This window comes from Lasioglossum baleicum, unplaced genomic scaffold, assembly GCF_051020765.1.
Source record: "Lasioglossum baleicum unplaced genomic scaffold, iyLasBale1 scaffold0247, whole genome shotgun sequence".
Classification (NCBI taxonomy): domain Eukaryota; kingdom Metazoa; phylum Arthropoda; class Insecta; order Hymenoptera; family Halictidae; genus Lasioglossum; species Lasioglossum baleicum.
In genome coordinates, this window is record NW_027469307.1 from 62,674 (window position 1) to 75,879 (window position 13,206).

A 13,206-nucleotide genomic window follows, 5' to 3' on the forward strand; every position below is an offset into this window, starting at 1 on the left:
AACGCATAACGCATAACGCATAACGCATAACGCATAACGCATAACGCATAACGCATAACGCATAACGCATAACGCATAACGCATAACGCATAACGCATAACGCATAACGCATAACGCTTAACGCATAACGCATAACGCATAACGCATAACGCATAACGCATAACGCATAACGCATAACGCATAACGCTTAACGCATAACGCATAACGCATAACGCATAACGCATAACGCATAACGCATAACGTTTAACGCATAACGCCTAACGCATAACGCGTAACGCATAATGCATAACGCATAACGCTTAACGCATAGCCCATAACGCATAACGCATAACGCATCGCGCATAACGCATAACGGATAACGCATAACGCATAACGCATAACGCATAACGCATAACGGATAACGCATAACGCATAACGCATAACGAATAACGCATAACGCATAACGCATAACCCATAACGCATAACGCATAACGCATAACGCATAACGGAAAACGCAAGACGCATAACGCATGACGCATAACGCATAACGCATAACGCATAACGGATAACGGATAACGCATAACGCATAACGCATAACGCATAACGCATAACGCATAACGCATAACGCATAACGCATAACGCATAACGCATAACGCATAACGCATAACGCATAACGCATAACGCATAACGCATAACGCATAACGCATAACGCATAACGCATAACGCATAACGCATAACGCATAACGCATAACGCATAACGCATAACGCATAACGCATAACCCATAACCCATAACGCATAACGCATAACGCATAACGCATAACGCATAACGCATAACGCATAACGCATAACGCATAACGCATAACGCATAACGCATAACGCATAACGCATAACGCATAACGCATAACGCTTAACGCATAACGCATTACGCATAACGCATAACGCATAATGCATAACGCATAACGCTTAACGCATAGCTCATAACGCATAACGCATAACGCTTAACGCATAACGCATAACGGATAACGCATAACGGATAACGCATAACGCATAACACATAACGCATAACGCATAACGCATAACGCATAACGCATAACGCATAACGCATAACGCATAACGCATAACGCATAACGCATAACGCATAACGCATAACGCATAACGCATAACGCATAACGCATAACGCATAACGCATAACGCATAACGCATAACGCATAACGCATAACGCATAACGCATAACGCATAACGCATAGCGCATAACGCATAACGCATAACGCATAACGCATAACGCATAACGCATAACGCATAACGCATAACGCATAACGCATAACGCATAACGCATAACGCATAGCGCATAACGCATAACGCATAACGCATAACGCATAACACATAACGCATAACGCATAACGCATAACGCATAACGCATAACGCTTAACGCATAACGCCTAACGCGTAACGCATAACGCATAACGCATAATGCATAACGCACAACGCATAACGCATAACGCATAACACATATCGCATAACGCATAACGCATAACGCTTAACGCATAACGCATAACGCATAACGCATAACGCATAACGCATAACGCATAACGGATAACGCATAACGCTTAACGCATAACGCATAACGCATAACGCATAACGCATAACGCATAACGGATAACGCATAACGCATAACGCATAACGGATAGCGCATAACGCATAACGCATAACGCATAACGCATAACGCATAACGCATAACGCATAACGCATAACGCATAACGCATAACACATATCGCATATCGCATAACGCATAACGCATAACGCTTAACGCATAACGCATAACGCATAACGCATAACGCATAACGGATAACGCATAACGCATAACGCATAACGGATAACGCATAACGCATAACGCATCACGCATAACGCATAACGTATAACGCGTAACGCATAACGCATAACGAATAACGCATAACGCTTAACGCATAACGCATAACGCATAACGGATAACGCATAACGGATAACGCATAACGCATAACGCATAACGCATAACGCATGACGCATAACGCATAACGCATAACGCATAACGCATAACGCATAACGCATAACGCATAACGCATAACGCATAACGCATAACGCATAACGCATAACGCATAACGCATAACGGATAACGCATAATGCATAACGCATAATGCATAACGCATAACGAATAACGCATAACGCATAACCCATAACGCATAACGCATAACGCATAACGCATAACGCATAACGCATAACGCATAACGCATAACGCATAACGCATAACGCATAACGGATAACGCAAGACGCATAACGCATAACGCATAACGCATAACGCATAACGCATAACGCATAACGCTTAACGCATAACGCATAACGGATAACGCATAACGGATAACGCATAACGCATAACGCATAACGCATAACGCATAACGCATAACGCATAACGCATAACGCATAACGCATAACGCATCACGCATAACGCATAACGTATAACGCGTAACGCATAACGCATAACGGATAACGCATAACGCATAACGCATAACGCATAACGCATAACGCATAACGCATAACGCATAACGCATAACACATAACGCATAACGCATAACGCATGACGCATAACGCATAACGCATAACGCATAGCTCATAACGCATAACGCATAACGCATAGCGCATAACGCATATCGTATAACGCGTAACGCATAACGCATAACGCATAACGAATAACGCATAACGCTTAACGCATAACGCATAACGGATAACGCATAACGGATAACGCAAACGCATAACGCATAACGCATAACGCATAACGCATAACGCATAACGCATAACGCATAACGCATAACGCATAACGCATAACGCATAACGCATAACGCATAACGCATAACGCATAACGCATAACGCATAACGCATAACGCATAACGCATAACGCATAACGCATAACGCATAACGCATAACGCATAACGCATAACGCATGACGCATAACGCATAACGCATAACGCATAACGCATAACGCATAACGCATAACGCATAACGCATAACGCATAACGCATAACGCATAACGCATAACGCATAACGCATAACGCATAACGCATAACGCATAACGCATGACGCATAACGCATAACGCATAACGCATAACGCATAACGCATAACGCATAACGCATAACGCATAACACATAACGCATAACGCATAACGCATAACGCATAACGCATAACACATAACGCATAACGCATAACGCATAACGCTTAACGCATAACGCCTAACGCATAACGCGTAACGCATAACGCATAACGCACAACGCATAACGCATAACGCATAACACATATCGCATAACGCATAACGCATAACGCTTAACGCATAACGCATAACGCATAACGCATAACGCATAACGCATAACGCATAACGGATAACGCATAATGCTTAACGCATAACGCATAACGCATAACGCATAACGCATAACGGATAACGCATAACGCATAACGCATAACGCATAACGCATAACGCATAACGCATAACACATAACGCATAACGCATAACGCATGACGCATAACGCATAACGCATAACGCATAGCTCATAACGCATAACGCATAACGCATAGCGCATAACGCATATCGTAGAACGCGTAACGCATAACGCATAACGCATAACGAATAACGCATAACGCTTAACGCATAACGCATAACGGATAACGCATAACGGATAACGCAAACGCATAACGCATAACGCATAACGCATAACGCATAACGCATAACGCATAACGCATAACGCATAACGCATAACGCATAACGCATAACGCATAACGCATAACGCATAACGCATAACGCATAACGCATAAAGCATAACGCATAACGCATAACGCATAACGCATAACGCATAACGCATAACGCATAACGCATAACGCATAACGCATAACGCATAACGCATAACGCATAACGCATAACGCATAACGCATAACGCATAACGCATAACGCATAACGCATAACGCATAACGCATAACGCATAACGCATAACCCATAACGCATAACGCATAACGCATAACGCTTAACGCATAACGCCTAACGCATAACGCGTAACGCATAACGCATAACGCATAATGCATAACGCACAACGCATAACGCATAACGCATAACACATATCGCATAACGCATAACGCATAACGCTTAACGCATAACGCATAACGCATAACGCATAACGCATAACGCATAACGCATAACGGATAACGCATAACGCTTAACGCATAACGCATAACGCATAACGCATAACGCATAACGCATAACGGATAACGCATAACGCATAACGCATAACGGATAGCGCATAACGCATAACGCATAACGCATAACGCATAACGCATAACGCATAACGCATAACGCATAACGCATAACGCATAGCTCATAACGCATAACGCATAACGCATAGCGCATAACGCATATCGTATAACGCGTAACGCATAACGCATAACGCATAACGAATAACGCATAACGCTTAACGCATAACGCATAACGGATAACGCATAACGGATAACGCAAACGCATAACGCATAACGCATAACGCATAACGCATAACGCATAACGCATAACGCATAACGCATAACGCATAACGCATAACGCATAACGCATAACGCATAACGCATAACGCATAACGCATAACGCATAACGCATAACGCATAACGCATAACGCATAACGCATAACGCATAACGCATAACGCATAACGCATAACGCATAACGCATAACGCATAACGCATAACGCATAACGCATAACGCATAACGCATAACGCATAACGCATAACGCATAACGCATAACGCATAACGCATAACGCATAACGCATAACGCATAACGCATAACGCATAACGCATAACGCATAACACATAACGCATAACGCATAACGCATAACGCTTAACGCATAACGCCTAACGCATAACGCGTAACGCATAACGCATAACGCATAATGCATAACGCACAACGCATAACGCATAACGCATAACACATATCGCATAACGCATAACGCATAACGCTTAACGCATAACGCATAACGCATAACGCATAACGCATAACGCATAACGCATAACGCATAACGGATAACGCATAACGCTTAACGCATAACGCATAACGCATAACGCATAACGCATAACGCATAACGCATAACGCATAACGGATAACGCATAACGCATAACGCATAACGGATAGCGCATAACGCATAACGCATAACGCATAACGCATAACGCATAACGCATAACGCATAACGCATAACGCATAACGCATAACGCATAACACATATCGCATAACGCATAACGCATAACGCTTAACGCATAACGCATAACGCATAACGCATAACGGATAACGCATAACGCATAACGGATAACGCATAACGCATAACGCATCACGCATAACGCATAACGTATAACGCGTAACGCATAACGCATAACGAATAACGCATAACGCTTAACGCATAACGCATAACGCATAACGGATAACGCATAACGGATAACGCATAACGCATAACGCATAACGCATAACGCATAACGCATAACGCATAACGCATAACGCATAACGCATAACGCATAACGCATAACGCATAACGGATAACGCAAGACGCATAACGCATAACGCATAACGCATAACGCATAACGCATAACGCATAACGCTTAACGCATAACGCATAACGGATAACGCATAACGGGTAACGCATAACGCATAACGCATAACGCATAACGCATAACGCATAACGCATAACGCATAACGCATCACGCATAACGCATAACGTATAACGCGTAACGCATAACGCATAACGCATAACGCATAACGCATAACGGATAACGCATAACGCATAACGCATAACGCATAACGCATAACGCATAACGCATAACGCATAACGCATAACGCATAACGCATAACGCATAACGCATAACGCATAACGCATAACGCATAACGCATAACGCATAACGCATAACGCATAACGCATAACGCATAACGCATAACGCATAACGCATAACGCATAACGCATAACGCATAACGCATAACGCATAACGCATAACGCATAACGCATAACGCATAACGCATAACGCATAACGCATAACGCATAACGCATAACGCATAACGCATAACGCATAACGCATAACGCATAACGCATAACGCATAACGCATAACGCATAACGCATAACGCATAACGCATAACACATAACGCATAACGCATAACGCATAACGCTTAACGCATAACGCCTAACGCATAACGCGTAACGCATAACGCATAACGCATAATGCATAACGCACAACGCATAACGCATAACGCATAACACATATCGCATAACGCATAACGCATAACGCTTAACGCATAACGCATAACGCATAACGCATAACGCATAACGCATAACGCATAACGCATAACGGATAACGCATAACGCTTAACGCATAACGCATAACGCATAACGCATAACGCATAACGCATAACGCATAACGCATAACGGATAACGCATAACGCATAACGCATAACGGATAGCGCATAACGCATAACGCATAACGCATAACGCATAACGCATAACGCATAACGCATAACGCATAACGCATAACGCATAACGCATAACACATATCGCATAACGCATAACGCATAACGCTTAACGCATAACGCATAACGCATAACGCATAACGGATAACGCATAACGCATAACGGATAACGCATAACGCATAACGCATCACGCATAACGCATAACGTATAACGCGTAACGCATAACGCATAACGAATAACGCATAACGCTTAACGCATAACGCATAACGCATAACGGATAACGCATAACGGATAACGCATAACGCATAACGCATAACGCATAACGCATAACGCATAACGCATAACGCATAACGCATAACGCATAACGCATAACGCATAACGCATAACGGATAACGCAAGACGCATAACGCATAACGCATAACGCATAACGCATAACGCATAACGCATAACGCTTAACGCATAACGCATAACGGATAACGCATAACGGGTAACGCATAACGCATAACGCATAACGCATAACGCATAACGCATAACGCATAACGCATAACGCATCACGCATAACGCATAACGTATAACGCGTAACGCATAACGCATAACGCATAACGCATAACGCATAACGGATAACGCATAACGCATAACGCATAACGCATAACGCATAACGCATAACGCATAACGCATAACGCATAACGCATAACGCATAACGCATAACGGATAACGCAAGACGCATAACGCATAACGCATAACGCATAACGCATAACGCATAACGCATAACGCATAACGCATAACGCATAACGCATAACGCATAACGGATAACGCATAACGCATAACGCATAACGCATAACGCATAACGCATAACGCATAACGCATAACGCATAACGCATAACGGATAACGCAAGACGCATAACGCATAACGCATAACGCATAACGCATAACGCATAACGCATAACGCATAACGCATAACGCATAACGCATAACGCATAACGCATAACGCATAACGCATAACGCATAACGGATAACGCATAACGCATAACGCATAACGCATAACGCATGACGCATAACGCATAACGCATAACGCATAACGCATAACGCATAACGCATAACGCATAACGCATAACGCATAACGCATAACGCATAACGCATAACGCATAACGCATAACGCATAACGCATAACGCATAACGGATAACGCATAATGCATAACGCATAACGAATAACGCATAACGCATAACCCATAACGCATAACGCATAACGCATAACGCATAACGCATAACGCATAACGCATAACGCATAACGCATAACGCATAACGCATAACGCATAACGCATAACGGATAACGCAAGACGCATAACGCATAACGCATAACGCATAACGCATAACGCATAACGCATAACGCTTAACGCATAACGCATAACGGATAACGCATAACGGATAACGCATAACGCATAACGCATAACGCATCACGCATAACGCATAACGTATAACGCGTAACGCATAACGCATAACGCATAACGCATAACGGATAACGCATAACGCATAACGCATAACGCATAACGCATAACGCATAACGCATAACGCATAACGCATAACACATAACGCATAACGCATAACGCATGACGCATAACGCATAACGCATAACGCATAGCTCATAACGCATAACGCATAACGCATAGCGCATAACGCATATCGTATAACGCGTAACGCATAACGCATAACGCATAACGAATAACGCATAACGCTTAACGCATAACGCATAACGGATAACGCATAACGGATAACGCAAACGCATAACGCATAACGCATAACGCATAACGCATAACGCATAACGCATAACGCATAACGCATAACGCATAACGCATAACGCATAACGCATAACGCATAACGCATAACGCATAACGCATAACGCATAACGCATCACGCATAACGCATCACGCATAACGCATAACGTATAACGCGTAACGCATAACGCATAACGCATAACGCATGACGCATAACGCATAACGCATAACGCATAACGCATAACGCATAACGGATAACGCATAACGCATAACGCATAACGCATAACGCATAACGCATAACGCATAACGCATAACGCATAACGCATAACGCATAACGCATAACGCATAACGCTTAACGCATAACGCATTACGCATAACGCATAACGCATAATGCATAACGCATAACGCTTAACGCATAGCTCATAACGCATAACGCATAACGCTTAACGCATAACGCATAACGGATAACGCATAACGGATAACGCATAACGCATAACGCATAACGCATAACGCATAACGCATAACGCATAACGCATAACGCATAACGCATAACGCATAACGCATAACGCATAACGCATAACGCATAACGCATAACGCATAACGCATAACGCATAACGCATAACGCATAACGCATAACGCATAACGCATAACGCATAACGCATAACGCATAACGCATAACGCATAACGCATAACGCATAACGCATAACGCATAACGCATAACGCATAACGCATAACGCATAACGCATAACGCATAACCCATAACGCATAACGCATAACGCATAACGCATAACGCTTAACGCATAACGCCTAACGCATAACGCGTAACGCATAACGCATAACGCATAATGCATAACGCATAACGCATAACCCATAACGCATAACGCATAACGCATAACGCATAACGCATAACGCATAACGCATAACGCATAACGCATAACGCATAACGCATAACGGATAACGCAAGACGCATAACGCATAACGCATAACGCATAACGCATAACGCATAACGCATAACGCATAACGCTTAACGCATAACGCATAACGGATAACGCATAACGGATAACGCATAACGCATAACGCATAACGCATAACGCATAACGCATAACGCATAACGCATCACGCATAACGCATAACGTATAACGCGTAACGCATAACGCATAACGCATAACGCATAACGGATAACGCATAACGCATAACGCATAACGCATTACGCATAACGCATAACGCATAACGCATAACGCATAACACATAACGCATAACGCATAACGCATGACGCATAACGCATAACGCATAACGCATAGCTCATAACGCATAACGCATAACGCATAGCGCATAACGCATATCGTATAACGCGTAACGCATAACGCATAACGCATAACGAATAACGCATAACGCTTAACGCATAACGCATAACGGATAACGCATAACGGATAACGCAAACGCATAACGCATAACGCATAACGCATAACGCATAACGCATAACGCATAACGCATAACGCATAACGCATAACGCATAACGCATAACGCATAACGCATAACGCATAACGCATAACGCATCACGCATAACGCATAACGTATAACGCGTAACGCATAACGCATAACGCATAACGCATAACGCATAACGCATAACGCATAACGCATAACGCATAACGCATAACGCATAACGCATAACGCATAACGCATAACGCATAACGCATTACGCATAACGCATAACGGATAACGCATAACGCATAACGCATAACGCATAACGCATAACGCATAACGCATAACGCATAACGCATAACGCATCACGCATAACGCATAACGTATAACGCGTAACGCATAACGCATAACGCATAACGCTTATCGCATAACGCATAACGAATAACGCATAACGCTTAACGCATAACGCATAACGCATAACGCATAACGCATAACGCATAACGCATTACGCATAACGCATAACGGATAACGCATAACGCATAACGCATAACGCATAACGCATAACGCATAACGCATAACGCATAACGCATAACGCATAACGCATAACGCATAACGCATAACGCATACCGCATAACGCACAACGCATAACGCATAACGCATAACGCATAACGCATGACGCATAACGCATAACGCATAACGCATAACGCATAACGCATAACGGATAACGCATAACGCATAACGCATAACGCATAACGCATAACGCATAACGCATAACGCATAACGCATAACGCATAACGCATAACGCATAACGCATAACGCATAACGCATAACGCATAACGCATAACGCATAACGCATAACGCATAACGCATAACGCATAACGCATAACGCATAACGCATAACGCATAACGCATCACGCATCACGCATAACGCATAACGCATAACGCATAACGCGTAACGCGTAACGCATAACGCATAACGCATAACGCATAACGCATAACGCATAACGCATAACGCATAACGCATAACGCATAACGCATAACGCATAACGCATAACGCATAACGCATAACGCATAACGCATAACGCATAACGCATAACGCATAACGCATAACGCATAACGCATAACGCATAACGCATAACGCATAACGCATAACGCATAACGCTTAACGCATAACGCATAACGCATAACGCATAACGCATAACGCATAACGCATAACGCATAACGTTTAACGCATAACGCCTAACGCATAACGCGTAACGCATAATGCATAACGCATAACGCTTAACGCATAGCCCATAACGCATAACGCATAACGCATCGCGCATAACGCATAACGGATAACGCATAACGCATAACGCATAACGCATAACGGATAACGCATAACGCATAACGCATAACGAATAACGCATAACGCATAACGCATAACCCATAACGCATACCGCATAACGCATAACGCATAACGGAAAACGCAAGACGCATAACGCATGACGCATAACGCATAACGCATAACGCATAACGGATAACGCATAACGCATAACGCATAACGCATAACGCATAACGCATAACGCATAACGCATAACGCATAACGCATAACGCATAACGCATAACGCATAACGCATAACGCATAACGCATAACGCATAACGCATAACGCATAACGCATAACGCATAACGCATAACGCATAACGCATAACGCATACCGCATAACGCACAACGCATAACGCATAACGCATAACGCATAACGCATGACGCATAACGCATAACGCATAACGCATAACGCATAACGCATAACGGATAACGCATAACGCATAACGCATAACGCATAACGCATAACGCATAACGCATAACGCATAACGCATAACGCATAACGCATAACGCATAACGCATAACGCATAACGCATAACGCATAACGCATAACGCATAACGCATAACGCATAACGCATAACGCATAACGCATAACGCATAACGCATAACGCATAACGCATAACGCATCACGCATCACGCATAACGCATAACGCATAACGCATAACGCGTAACGCGTAACGCATAACGCATAACGCATAACGCATAACGCATAACGCATAACGCATAACGCATAACGCATAACGCATAACGCATAACGCATAACGCATAACGCATAACGCATAACGCATAACGCATAACGCATAACGCATAACGCATAACGCATAACGCATAACGCATAACGCATAACGCATAACGCATAACGCATAACGCTTAACGCATAACGCATAACGCATAACGCATAACGCATAACGCATAACGCATAACGCATAACGTTTAACGCATAACGCCTAACGCATAACGCGTAACGCATAATGCATAACGCATAACGCTTAACGCATAGCCCATAACGCATAACGCATAACGCATCGCGCATAACGCATAACGGATAACGCATAACGCATAACGCATAACGCATAACGGATAACGCATAACGCATAACGCATAACGAATAACGCATAACGCATAACGCATAACCCATAACGCATACCGCATAACGCATAACGCATAACGGAAAACGCAAGACGCATAACGCATGACGCATAACGCATAACGCATAACGCATAACGGATAACGCATAACGCATAACGCATAACGCATAACGCATAACGCATAACGCATAACGCATAACGCATAACGCATAACGCATAACGCATAACGCATAACGCATAACGCATAACGCATAACGCATAACGCATAACGCATAACGCATAACGCATAACGCATAACGCATAACGCATAACGCATAACGCATAACGCATAACGCATAACGCATAACGCATAACGCATAACGCATAACGCATAACGCATAACGCATAACGCATAACGCATAACGCATAACCCATAACCCATAACCCATAACGCATAACGCATAACGCATAACGCATAACGCATAACGCATAACGCATAACGCATAACGCATAACGCATAACGCATAACGCATAACGCATAACGCATAACGCATAACGCTTAACGCATAACGCATTACGCATAACGCATAACGCATAATGCATAACGCATAACGCTTAACGCATAGCTCATAACGCATAACGGATAACGCATAACGGATAACGCATAACGCATAACACATAACGCATAACGCATAACGCATAACGCATAACGCATAACGCATAACGCATAACGCATAACGCATAACGCATAACGCATAACGCATAACGCATAACGCATAACGCATAACGCATAACGCATAACGCATAACGCATAACGCATAACGCATAACGCATAACGCATAACGCATAACGCATAACGCATAACGCATAACGCATAACGCATAACGCATAACGCATAACGCATAACGCATAACACATAACGCATAACGCATAACGCATAACGCATAACGCTTAACGCATAACGCCTAACGCATAACGCGTAACGCATAACGCATAACGCATAATGCATAACGCACAACGCATAACGCATAACGCATAACACATATCGCATAACGCATAACGCATAACGCTTAACGCATAACGCATAACGCATAACGCATAA